This window comes from Indicator indicator, chromosome 7 (assembly GCF_027791375.1).
Source record: "Indicator indicator isolate 239-I01 chromosome 7, UM_Iind_1.1, whole genome shotgun sequence".
Lineage (NCBI taxonomy): Eukaryota > Metazoa > Chordata > Aves > Piciformes > Indicatoridae > Indicator > Indicator indicator.
In genome coordinates, this window is record NC_072016.1 from 28,733,100 (window position 1) to 28,747,048 (window position 13,949).

Consider the following 13,949-nt stretch of genomic DNA (forward strand, 5'->3'; position numbering starts at 1 on the left):
GGACCATTGTCACTCGCGGCCGTGTACAGAATGTTCTTAATGTCTGGACCAGTTCGGACAGGTCCCAGACCCATCGCTTGGACTACCTCTCGCTTGATCTGGTCAAAGGCTGCTTGTTGCTCAGGACCCCATTGGAAACTGTTTCTCTTTCGAGTCACATCATATAGAGGTTTCCCAATCTGACTGTATCCAGGAAAGTGCAGTCTCCAAAATCCCACTATGCCTAGGAAGCGCAGAGTTTCTTTCTTGTTGATGGGATTTGCCATGGTGGAGACTCTGTTTATCACATCCATTGGGATGTGAAGGCGACCATCTTGCCACCGCACTCCCAGAAACTGGATTTCTCTGGCAGGTCCTTTCACCTTGTCTCGCTTGATAGCGAAACCAGCTTGCAAGAGAATGTCAAGGATTTTGTTACCTTTCTCGAAGACTTCTTCAGCAGTCTCACCCCAGACGATGATGTCATCGATGAACTGAATGTGTTCTGGAGCTCCACCTTTCTCCAAAGCATCATGGATCACTGCATGGCAGATGGTTGAACTGTGAATCCACCCCTGGGGCAAACGATTGAATGTGTACTGAATGCCTCTCCAGGTGAAAGCAAACTGAGGCCTGCATTCCTCTGCTATGGGAATAGAGAAGAAAGCATTAGCAATGTCTATGGTAGCATACCATTTGGCCTGCTTGGATTCCAGCTCATATTGGAGTTCCATCATGTCTGGTACAGCTGCACTCATGGGTGGAGTTACTTCATTCAAGGCACGGAAATCAACTGTCAGACGCCACTCTCCATTCTGCTTTCGCACAGGCCAGATTGGACTGTTGAAAGGTGAATGAGTTTTGCTGATGACCTTCTGACTCTCCAACTGACGAATCAAGTTTTGAATGGGCACCAAAGAGTCACGGTTGGTTCTGTATTGTCTGTGATGCACAGTTTGAGAAGCAACCGGCAGCTTTACATCCTCTATCTCATGTTGTCCCACAACTGCAGATTCATCTGAAAGCTCAGGCCTGATAGACAACTTCAATTTTCCTCCATCAATTTCTACAGTTGCTATTCCAAAAGCCCATTTGTAACCCTTAGGGTCTTTAAAACGCCCTTCTCTCAGAAAGTCAATTCCCAAAATACAAGGTGCATTAGGACCTGTTACAATAGTATGTTTCTTCCACTGCTTCCCAGTTAAACTTATATCAACCTCTATCTTAAACAACTCTTGAGATCCACCAGTGACTCCCTGAATAGTTATAGATTCTCCCCCTTGATAATTTGATGGTATTATGGTGCACTGAGCTCCTGTGTCAACCAAGGCCCTGTACTTCTGAAATTTTGAAGTGCCAGGCCACTGGATGTACACATCCCAATAGATTCTGTTATCTCCATTATCCCTTACCTCCCCCTGGCGGAAGGCAGGGCACCCCTAGTTGTGGGGATTACCTCCACATGTACAGCTGGCACAACATCCAGCACCAGAATTAGGATCACTGTTGGAGCTATCAGAGTTGTTCTGGGAAACTGAGGAAGCGACAGCTACCCTCCTGGTATTGCTACCTCGGGATCTGCCCCTCTGCAGCTCCCGTAACCTCTTGAAAAGATCAGAAGTTGGTTGACCATCCCATCTGTTCATGTTCTCACCAAACTGATCACGCAGAGTTATCCAGATACTGCCACGTGATTGCCTCTGCTGTCTGTTTTGGTTTGACCTATTCTGGAATGGCCTCCTTGGAGCACGTCTGTTCCTAACAGCTGAAACTTGTATCCATCTGGAGGAAGAGGAATCAGAATCATCCCCCTTCATCAAGTTGGATATGGAGGTTTTAAGTTCCTCCTTCAGCTCTTTCATGCAATTCTCCATCTTTCCAGACAGAGTTTCAATGGCTGAAACCAAAGAAGTACGTGCAAGACTATCCTCCAACTGCCTCATTTGGTCAGTGAAATGGCCAACAGTAGGAGGTACTCCACCATAATTTCTTGCCACAATCCTGCTTGCCAGAATAGTAGCATAATTAGGAGGAGCAAGCTTAATGAGCTTTTTGGCAAGGCCTGTTCCAACAGGAATTTCATCAGGATTCAGAGTCTTATGATCTCCATACATTACTTCTCTCACAGCAAACTCTCTCAGACGCTTGATTCCCTCAGCTATTGCGGTCCAAGGCTTAGGGTTCCATGGTAAATCATCTCTGCTGGGGTACCTCAGTGAGACTGCCAGTAGGAGGTGTGCCCACAGAGAAACTTTACCAATGCACTTGCCTAGATGCCTGTCTATGCCTGTATCCTTTGAGAGCATCCCCAACTGAGAGGCCGACTTGTCACCTACCACCAATGCTGGGGCTCCCATATCAAAACACCTGGCTAGCCAAGACAGGACTGGCTCATTATCTCCTCTGATGTAATCCTTTCTCACATGTCTAATTTCCTGTCTGGGTGCATTAGCTGACTGTATGTCATCCTCATCATCATCATCATCCTGAGGTTGCTGTCCCCATAATCCTGTTGTAATCCTCCATTGAATTACCTTGAGTTCAGAGGCTCTGCCAGCAGTTGCTAATCTACCAGGGTCTACATCCTGACCTACATCTCCATCATCCATGTGGGGTCTCAAGAGGTCTACCAGAGTTTTAAGGCTAACCCTCTCTTCCTCATCAGAAGGATCTTTCTTAACAGAGGGACCCTGAGTAGAAGGACCCTCATCTCCATCTGCACCATTTCCTGCAGCATCTGCATCTCCTTTACGCTTTCTGGTTACAGTTGCCACCAAATTTACTGGCTTGGTTTTCACATTCACAGCAGAGTTGGAAGAGCAAGTAGCCTTATGTCTTTCTTGACACAGTGCTATCAGTAGCCATATGATTATTCCAAGAAGCAACAAAATTAAGATTAAGGCTAGCACAAGATATCTAGGGTACCACAACAGAATTCACCAACATTCAGTAACTTGTTCTTAACCCAAAGAAATGACTTATATGCCACATATCTCACAATCTTGTCTATCATGCAAGAAATGGCCCATCTGTAGACAATTGCGCCGATAATAGATGAAATAGAATGACTGAAATCCAAAAGAGCTTCATTTTGCTTTCTAATCTGAGCAGAAATAAATCACAAGCAATCGAGCCCTGAGTTGGAGCGCCAAAAATAAAAAGTGTGTCGGTGTGAGCTGAAATTCCCCCCCCCCCAACAATAACCAGGCTAGCTCAGTCTGGAAGCAAATGAAAAGCTGTATTTACAAGCAGAGTCTAAAATCTACAATGAAATGCAATGAATATGTACAAATATACAAAATTCACAACATTCACAAATATATACAATCAACAGAAAAGCACAACTGATCTCCCTTTGCTTCCCCCCAAGGGGACCCTCCCAAAGGGGCCTCTCTCTCCCAGGAGCTTCCTCCCCAGACCCCCCTGGACAGAGAAGCAGAGTTAGTTAAGCAGAAAGTTGTTAACTTAGCTGCCAAGGTCAGTACGTGTTATCTTCAGCCAGAAGAGAAGAAGAAACAGCAGCCAGACAGCCCAGCAACTGCCCCCACTGCCGAACGCAGAATGTGCAGAGTGCCTACTTTGTTTTGGGTAATAGTTCTTAAACATTTCTATCTATCCAATGGAAGTGTTTAGAACAATCGTTATTTTGCTTTCTTACACCCAGTAGTGACTTATTTACATTCTTTCACTTTCTCTGTTCTGAACTTTGCAAGGAAAAATTAAAAAGACAGTTTCAAACCACCACAACAGGATTGAGTTAAGATTTTGGTTGCTTGGTGGTGGTGGTTGTTTTAAAGTTTCCAGGTGTTAGAAAGTTTTGCTCTTAAAATAGCCAACCACCTACTACATACTTGTATACTGAGGTCAGCTGTTTTTATTTTACCAAGGCATGATTCATTTTAGTGAGAATATAGTATTACCAACCGCTGCTTTTAAAATAAGTGCTTCTTAAATAGAGATTTTACAGGGAACAAAGAAAAGAACAACTACTTCAGTCCTTGAATAGGGTAGGTATTAGCTGGTATAAAAAGAAACCTGTACCTCTTCATGTGCTGGTGCAGAAGTCAGGGTCAGAAGTAGTCCTTCCTGAGGCAGTACTTCTAGGATGCTTGATGCTGCAACTGTTCAAGGAATCCATTCTATTTTGAATTTGACTGTGTAGAGCAGGGTTAGCTGATAGGCATACTCTTCTGTAGTCTTAACCTGTTGCAAGCAAAGCTTCATTTACATTTTGTTCTTTTCTAGTGAGTTTTCTTGTGGACGCCTCTTCCTAAAATTGCTACCAAAAATGCAAATTGCTCTGAGCATTTTCCTTGTATCCAGTTTCTACATCATTTGACTATCCCTAGCAATTGATCATAACTGTGATGTCTGTCTTGTTTATTTTCTTGTGAATATTTTTTCTCGTCATATACCAGGCACTTCTACAGTCATGTTTGTTTTTGAAAATGTCTCTTGAATTTTCCCAGAGGCTCACATTCTTAAAACCCCTTGGCTGCATGTGCTGCTACAAATCATTTTCTCCTCCCAGGACTTACTGGCATAGGAAATGCAAGAAGTTTCATAAAAATGTTTCATGTAGGGGCCCATCCAGAAAAATTAACCTAGCACTTAACCACTCATAGGCTGGGAAGCTCTGCAATAGCAAGTGCTATCATAGAGTACCTCAGAGGCTGGGTCAGAGAGGTCTAGTGATTTATATGGAGGAGAAAAAATTTTCACTGCTAACTGGGTTTTGTTTTATCTTGTGAGGAGAGCAAGCAACAGTTCTTGGAGGGATCTGAGGGAAGAGCTGCTATTGATGAGAAAGGAGTCTTTCTAAACAGGTAGGAGCTGCTCAGAGCACAGAATGAAAAGAATACAAGCACCAGAAATAAAGAAGAAAAAAAAAAAAACAACCAAAAAAACCCCCAAAAACCAAGTAGTGATTTGAAGGCAAGGAATAGTGTGAAAGATACGTAAGAAGCTTCTTAAATACTTTTTAAATGGAGAAAGTTTGAGACTTTTGCGCTCTTCTTACTAGTCTAAACTTGATCTTGGGACCCTTCAAAGGTCCATGTAGCAGAATTGATCTTTAATTTAGAAAAGACAGCAATATTTAAACTTGTGGGAGCTGGGAAGCACTTTAGGGAGGAAAGATGTTATTTTTGCCTTAGGAAAGCAGAAGCTGCTCAGGGCTGAGTCAGGAACTTTTTCCCTTCCTGAACTTCCCTGGCTTTTGTTCACCAGCCTTGTGCTTTGTTTGTCCAAACTGGTCTGCACGCTGTCTTTGGCACTCATGCTGCAGGGTACTGATCTTTAACCAACTAACTTCTTGTTCCCCAACAAGAAATTTGGTATAATGTGACTGGTTTGGGTCTGGTCAGCAAGATGCAGCTGACCTGCTGTGTTGGCTCTACCAGCCTATCTGGTAATATTTGATTATGGGGGGGAGAAACCCCAAACACACCAACAGATATGAAAGAGTAAGGCTAAGTATAGATTATCAGAATATGATACACTTTGAGGGCACTGAAAGAGGCTGCTCAGAGAGGTTGTGGAGTCTCTTGTCTCTGGAGGTATTAAAAACCTGCCTGGATGTGTTCCTGGGTGACTTACTCGAGGTGGTGCTGCTCTAGCGGGAGGGTTGGAGTAGATGGTCTTCAGAGGTCCCTTCTGACCCCTACCATTCAGTGATAATCCCTATCCATGTTCCTCACTAGGTGGATTATAAATCACACTTAGAGGATTTGATAATATCAAGCTTAGATGCTGCAGAAATATGTTAAATGTCTGTCCTGACCCAAATTACAACTAGTGGTAATTTGTCAATAGTAGGAAAGGACTATTCCGTTTGAGCTGCTAATGAAAAACTCCAGCACTCAATGAGACTGCAGTTACTGGAACCAGAAGAGTGCTTTCTGCAACTATAGCAAAGCTGAGTGCATTGGAACACCATATAGTTACCAGGAAACGAGGATCTTATCTGCTGCTTGATGCTGTGTGCAGAGTTGGTGACAAAGGGAATAAGGTTAAGGTAATGATATGTATGACAAAAGGAAGAAGGTTAATGATTAAGAAAATATCTTATTAAAAGAAGGAAAATGCTGCACACCTTTAAAGTTGGAAAATGTCCCTTATGAGTAAGTTGGTTTCTGACTGAAAGCTTAATACTGCTGTTAACTAAATCAATAGAGATGCTTGGAGAGGTAGTAGGCTTTTAGCAGCTGAAGAGGCACTGCCTTGGGACAGTCCTGCAGCAGGTGGTAAATGCATGTTGGACCTTATGGAATTAAAAGAGAACTAACTTCAGAATTTCAGTGGTATGCATAGATCTGTTTTCAGCATCTCTATAATCACCTTTCTTCAGGAGGGAAGAGATGTCAAGCTATTGTGACACTATTAAAAAGGATTATGTAAACAACCTTCCCCTCTATTAATTACCTAAGGAACTTCCTCTTTGTCCTGGAACAAAGTTACAGAAGAACAAAGTTACAAAGACCAAACCTGCGTTACAAAGTGCTGCTTCGCTACTTCAGCTGTTGAAGGATGGTGTAAGATTTATATTGCTCCAGGGAAGATGGGAAATAACCTGCTGGACTCACAAAGGAGATATGTATTCAGCCAGATTGTATCTGCATTTGCTACACTTAAAATTACTTTTAAGCAGCAATTAAAACTTCTGCAGGAAAAAATCAGGAACTTACTAGTGTTTCTGTATCAGTATACTGGGTTACTTCTGAACAGTTCTGAACAGCAGTATTTCCTGCTTGATATCTACAGACCTACATGAAGCCATACCACTACCCTTGGCTCTATTTGATTTTACTTTCCATCAGCTTTATAAAGACTGAGTGGCAATAAGGAAATACTGATAGAGAGACCATACTTCATCAAGCCTGACCATTCTCAAGCAAGCTCTGTGATTTTCTGACAAACTGCATCAGTTTATGGGGTAATGTAAAAGTTTCCCATTGCTTTGACCACCAGCTGCTCTGGTCCACATCTGCTGTGTTAATGGCTGATTTCAGGTAATGACTCCTGGGTTTGTTCCCACTGTTATTCCTGTGTCAAGTATTGATTCATCTCACAAGTTAGCAGGGTACTGGGTGTTCATCCATGTTGTTTGGCATATTTTACTACTTCTGGCTGTTTCAATACATTCTCATTGTTTGCAGCAATAGTAGTCTCTATTGATGTTGCTGCTTATTAACTGACTGATCTCAAATACATATATCCAGTAAAGGTGTCTGGCTGCCTTAATGGAAGAATTGCAAGTGGTAGCTGGTGTCTCCTAGTTGTTAAAATGACAGGTATTGTGCCTTTAGGGATAATTAGAGGCTTTACAGGCTTAGTTACATTCAGTTCTTTGCATTTAGTAAAAGCTTTTCTCCTGACCTCTGTAGAGTTTAGAGTAGACCACTGAAGGATGTTTAAGAAAACATTTTTCCCAAACTATTATAAGTGATATTGAATTTAATTTTTAAAATTGGGAGTTGCCTACAACTCACAAAATAGCCAGTTCTGTGCAAGACAACATGTTTGTGACTGAGAGCCAAAACCTGCGATGTTGGCGATTTCTAGCATGAATCCTTATTCTTGGAGGAATGTGATTTTCCCATGACAGCTTAGTCTTGCTTAGCAAGCAGTGCCCCATGGGCCCTTCTAATCAAGTGTGGCTGAAGGAGCTTCCCTGGTTTTGATTTGCACTGCACCTACTGCTTTTCTTTGTACAAGACCCATCACCTATCACTTTTCCTGACAGTTGTTAGTCTGTCAGAAGAGTATGCCTTAGAAAATGAGATTTTTGTGCCTGTATCATCAAAAGTCCTTGCTGCTGTTCGATCCATCCATCTCTGATTGCCATTCAATGCTATTTTTCTTCCCTTCTGCTATCTATTTATTTAGGAAGCATCGAAGATGGACCTTTTCCAAGGCCATTTTCCTTGACAGTGATTAGAGGAAGAACATCATAACAAAAGGCTGATTCTACCTGTCTTGCTTCCAACAGGGACTAAAGACAATGAGGAGGCTTATCTAATGCCTAAGATTGTTCCATCTTGACACTTCTGTATCAGAGGAGAGCTCAGGCTCTAATGTGTTCCCATCTGGTGGCATGGGGAGGGTAAAAGGAAAGGTCAGTCTTTTTTACCCTGTAGGCTCTCTTAATGGATCACACTGCAAACAGCTTACTGCTGTGACCTAGCAGATCTTCAGACACCTGTGGAGATCAGAAAACATTTGATCTAGTTGAAGACAGAGAAAAGACTAAGTCTTACGGTCTCTCTTCATGGATCATCTTTAGTTTCTTCCACAGGATCTTCACCTTTCCTGTGTTATCTCAGAGCACTCACTCATCACTCAGCGTAAGCAAGTCCCTGAGCTTCTATGTTTCATTTCAACCCCTTGCTATGTGGACTGTGGACAGTAGTGTAAATATTTCACAGCTGTTTGCTGAACTGTTTGCTCTGGGCTCTGAACACTTAATATTTTGTATTACAAATGTGCCTGACACCTGCCAACATTTTTCTGCCATGCAGGCACATGTTACTGAAATATCTTTTAACTCACTGGTTAAAAAAAAAAGGAGGGGAAAAAAAAAAGGAAAAGGAGGGGGAGATCTTTTCTATCAGATTTGTCTTGATCTTATTTTAAAACTATAATCTGAGGATGAGGAATTATAGCTTCCACAAGTTACCTCACCCAGCTCAGATCCTCATTGTGAAACATACTGCAAGTGCTGATTTGTTGGGAAGTTAATAGTTACCCAGCATTTGGTGACAGGCAAAAGGATAAAAGGAAGAAGAGAAATAGTGTAGAACATATAAAATTGGCAGATGGATGAGAAAGCTCAAACTGTTTTATAACCCCACAAAGGAAAATTAAAAAAAAAACTAAATTGATGGGGAAGCCTTTCTTAAAAGTCATCTGAGAAATAATAACGATTTTAATAGTAAAATAAAATTTAAAATACATGGGGGAATTTTTTTTTAATCTCATTGCAGAATTCTGGTACTTTTTCCTGGTTCAGTAACTAATATTTATTTTCTTTCTTAATATTTGGGGCTTAACACATAAATGTATGAAAATGAAAACAATGGAGCTATCAGAAACATTATTTTAGATGAACTATGAAGAGATGTAGTAAAATCCTGATGTGTGTTTAGGACAGAATGTCTATTTTCTTATTATTCCTAAAGTGTCTTTGTTTTACCACGAGGTGTCACTCTGGTACCTCAGTACTGACAACCACTGCAGGGGGGGCGGGTGGGGAAGAGGCCAAAAACTCTCGGACTCCTGGCTCCATGAAAAATTGAAGGGTATTTATTTGCTGGTAGGCAGCCAGCCTGAAATTCTATCTGAATTGAAAGCCTTTCACGAAACATCTGGGCAGTTAAATTTTGCTAACTTCAAAGATGTCCAGTACCATACTGACATACTGATTTCTTTCTTTAGTGAAGAACCACTTTGGCCAACACCCTAAAAGCCTCCATAAAACCATTTCATGTTGAAATTAATGATTAGAACAACTATGCTTAATAAAGCACGTATCATAGAAGTGCCAGTCAGTTTAATTAACTACAACAGGCTCATAATCAGGCTCACAAATCCCTATCAATTGTCCACAATGGCCAGTTTTGCTGAAGATGTTTGTTTTTTGGTTTTTGTTTTTTTTTTTTGTCTGTATGCTTAATCTCTAGCTTTCCCAACCTATACTTGATGTGTCTGCAAAATTGTGTCTGTTTTTGTTTTGCAGTCTGTCATTTCCTAAGCATCTTTCATGAGCTTGACTAAATACTCTGCTGGTTTAAAAAAAAAAAAGGGGCAACAAAGTCAAGTTTAGAGCAACTGAGAATCTGATTTTCAACACTGACTTGTTATTGTTTGTTGGTATGGTGTTCTCCTAAATGCAAAATCTTTTGCCTAAAAGCACAACTATGTAAAATATTTCCCAGATGATGCAATTTGCTCTCAAAGGCATGGGATGATACAGGCACATGCCTGGTAAAAATTCAGTCTGGTACTGGTACATGAAGCATTAGAATTTTCTTTTTTTGTCTTTCATGGGGTACAGAGTGGTGTATGGATATATAGCTTAACCCAAGTTTACACGGAATAATTCTGTTCACTGAGCAGGTTGGTGCAGAAACACAGCTGTGTAGAAGATAATTTTCCTGGGGAATGGAAAAAATATGCTAATGATGAACCAGTTCCCATTCCAGACTTAGAATATGGTGTAGGTAAAAGTGCATTTTACAGATAGCCAAATATATGCTATATTTCAGATACAGGATTATAGAACGGCTTATGTTGGAAGGGACCTTAGAGATCACGTACCCCACCCTCCCCTCCATGGGCAGGGACACCTCTCAGCTAGACTTACCTGCTCAAGGCCTATCCAGCCTAGCCCTGAACATCTTCAGGGAGGAGGCATCCACAACCTCCATTGCAACCTATTCCAGAGTCACACCACTGTCATACTGAAGAACTTCTTCCTAAGATCAGTCTAAACCTACTCTCTCTCAGTTTAAAACCATTCCCCCTTGTCCTATTGATAGACACCTTTATGAAACATCTTTCTTCAGCCCTCCTGTAGGATCCTTTCAGGTATTAGATGGCAGATCTAATGGGCTCCCAGAGTCTTCTCTAGGCTGAACAATGCCAACTCCCTCAGCATATCCTCACAGCAAAGGTGTTCCAGCCCTAGGATATACAGCAGCTTATGACATGTGGCCCTGATAAAGTTCTGGTTAAGTGGGGTAAAACTACTTCTTTATAGTGGGGTCATTTTCAGTCCGAGATGTAAAAACCCCATCTCCACAAGTAACACCAATTCTAAAGACAGAGATTGAGTGCAAAGAAAAAGAGAATCTATAACTGGATAAACTCAGTCTCTACAAATTACTCTTCAACTCATGGTAACTCTGTTAAAGATTAACTCTTAAGATTTAACTTTTATTGCACATCTTCTAACCCCAAGACTGGCTCTGCTCCATTCTGAACAGAAATGCCAAACCTTGCAGCTGTGGGCATCCAGTTCAAGAGCTGTATTCTCAGTCACAACAAGTTGTGTTGCAATGCAATGAACACGCATGCACTCAGATGCAGGTGAGGCATTATCAAGCACTGCACATGGGAATGACCCTCTGGTTGGGGAGTTGAAGACATCACTCAACTTTTTACTGAAAGATAACAGAAAAGAAATCTATTGAAGATGCTTTTTTATTTGGAAATTAGATGTATGCTGACTAGAGTTCACAGAGTTTAGCTTGGAAGGAACCTTAAAGATCATCTAGTTCCAATCCCCCTGCCATGGGCAGGAATACCTTCCACTAGACCAGGTTGCTCAAGGCTTCATCCACCCTGGAGTTCTGTGACTGCTCCTGGCATGTACAATAAAGACTAGCCTGGTCTCTTCAAAAAAAATAGAGAAATAAAGTGGAGTTTAATTTGCCCTCCTGTTGGTAAGAATAATCAATTTTGGCTCTGATGTTATGGGCTACTGCAATTAAAAACATTTTATATGGGTGCATGAATTGCTAGGTATAATTTTCTCATGTAATGCCTGTCACAGTTTGAAAATACTTTCTCTAGAAAAAGGCAAGTTTATGGATAATAAAAAGCAGTGCTTGTCTAGGTTCTCCCTTCTTCAAGCTTTGAACAAACATCAACTGCTTTATTAGCCCTCAAGACCTCTCTGTTGTCCTTTGAGCTGAAATTTAGAATATTCTGTGCGTATACCTACCAGTTATTTTAAACAGAATGTTTGCAAAGCGTAAGATTTTGTTTTGTGGTCTCCTGCAACCAAGCAGCACAAAAACAATCTGTTTTGCTTTGGTTCCATTATTTGATTTATTTATATTTTTTACTTCTTAAGGATAAGACTAAGTGAATTTAAAATTCATTTGACATTTTGAAATCTGGCAAATGTGATTTGGAGAAGCCCCTGAGCATCTAGGGAAGATTTACATTAGCTATGAATTTGGGCTTTGGTGTTTCTGTCACCACTTAGGCAATGAATTTCAGGTGAGTGTGGTTGTTTTTCTGGGGAAAGCCTGAGTCTGAGAGAGGTAAAGCAAAGCTCCTGGCTCTGGGCCTTCTATTTGTAGACCAACCATACTAATTTTCCTCTTAAAATGTGATTATTACATTTACAATACAAATCTGAGCTGAAAGTTAACAAAACTGGAAACGAAGCTGTTCAGCATTACCTCCAGCAGAGAGCAAAATAAACACATTCCTGCAGTGTGCTTTTCAAAGGCCACACTCAAATTTCATATCAAACAAATCTAGAAAGTGACAGGTCACAACACATGCCTTCAAAATACCAGGGAAATGAAAGCTTTTTCAGCAGCAACCAGATAAACAAAACCAACCCCCCAAAATTCTGAACAGCCTCAAAATGTGTTATCTGCATGCTCCAGGCAGCTGTAGTTGGGTAGCTAGCCCACCTTCAGCAATGGTTATTCTTTCCCGTTGCTCTTTGTGTTTGAATAGGGACTGTCTTGCTTTCTAGCTCTTAAACCCTGTCCTGAAAGTATTCTCTTACTTCAGGTCTCCTGGGGAAAAAAAAAACTCACACAAAACAAACCCAACATGCCACTGCATTTCAGTTCTGGCTTGCTAAGATTGAGGAGGAACACACTAAAAGGAATAATCTCACAGGCATCCTTGCTTTACCAAAGGCGTGATCAAATGAAAAGCTTATTCTGGGGACATGACATTACTGTGAAGCAGCTGTCCTATACTAGGTGATATATGCTTGTAGTCTATGACAAGTTGGAGGTAAACCAAGTTTAGTTCTTACCAAAAAAAAAAAAAAAAAAAGCAACAAGCCAAACAATCAATTTAAAAAATCAGCCTGGTATAAGTAACAGAGCCTTCAGGAAGTTTCCTGACCAGCAGGAAAGTTTCTCACCATCTGTCCCTACAATTTCAAAGTGACAGGATCACAGCATTTGCCATGATTTCGACAGTGCTTGACTTTGCCATTTTAATAATCTGGCTTCCCAAGAAAAGATTTCCCATTTAGTGAAATCTCTTATAAGGCTCCAAAAAGCCTTTCAACTATTGAGGAGTTAAAGTCAGCCTGTTTAGATTCCACTCATGGGACTATGGAATGAGAGTGTGGGACTCATTTAGAAGAATTTCAGGCTATGCGAGTTATATGCAAGCTGGAGGAATCAGACAGTGTCAGAAAAATTTTACATTAAAGTAAGTGGAGGTTTATTATTATTACTTTATTATAATTATTTTAATAATTTCTGGCTATAAAATAATGAGCTATGTGATCTCTATAGGCCCCATAAGACTTCCTGAGCAGCTACAAAAGCCAAACAGACATCAATACCATAAACTTAATGTCCTATGGCTATATGGGATTATCAGTATGGTTGCTTTCATTTATAAAGCTGCTTGTTTCATTTTAAAGTCTCTAGGCCTCACACATGGACTGGAAGCCAGAAAGCCCCACCATTATAGTAACCAACTGTATTGGACTCTGGCTTGTCAGCATGGATCTGCTGGCAGACACAGACACTGCCTTGTGCAAAGAGCCTCAGGTACCACACTTGACATGCAAAGCCATGGTCCCACATCAGCCCCCTGCAAGGGACCTGGAACGGAGGGTGTGGGGCTTGGCTTAGCTGCCCCCATCCCTGTGGAGGGATTGACTCCCCCAGCACTCAGGCTCTGAGGTTCATGAGCAGCTCAATTCCAACCTTCTCCTGGGATTCTCACATCTGACAGCAGCCATGTGCTCTGGATGTCACTGCCCACCAGCAAACCTTGCATGTGGCAAGAAAGGAGCCAGCAAGAGCCGGAAAAGGTAAGAGACCCAGACAAAACTATACAGATCTGTTTTATAAATCACCAAGCTATCACCTTCACAATAGGAGGCATCTTGCCTGCAGCAGGTAAAATCACAGCATGAGAAGCATTCACCTACACCACAGGCCAGAGCATCCCTAAGAGCTTCATCATGCTGAAAA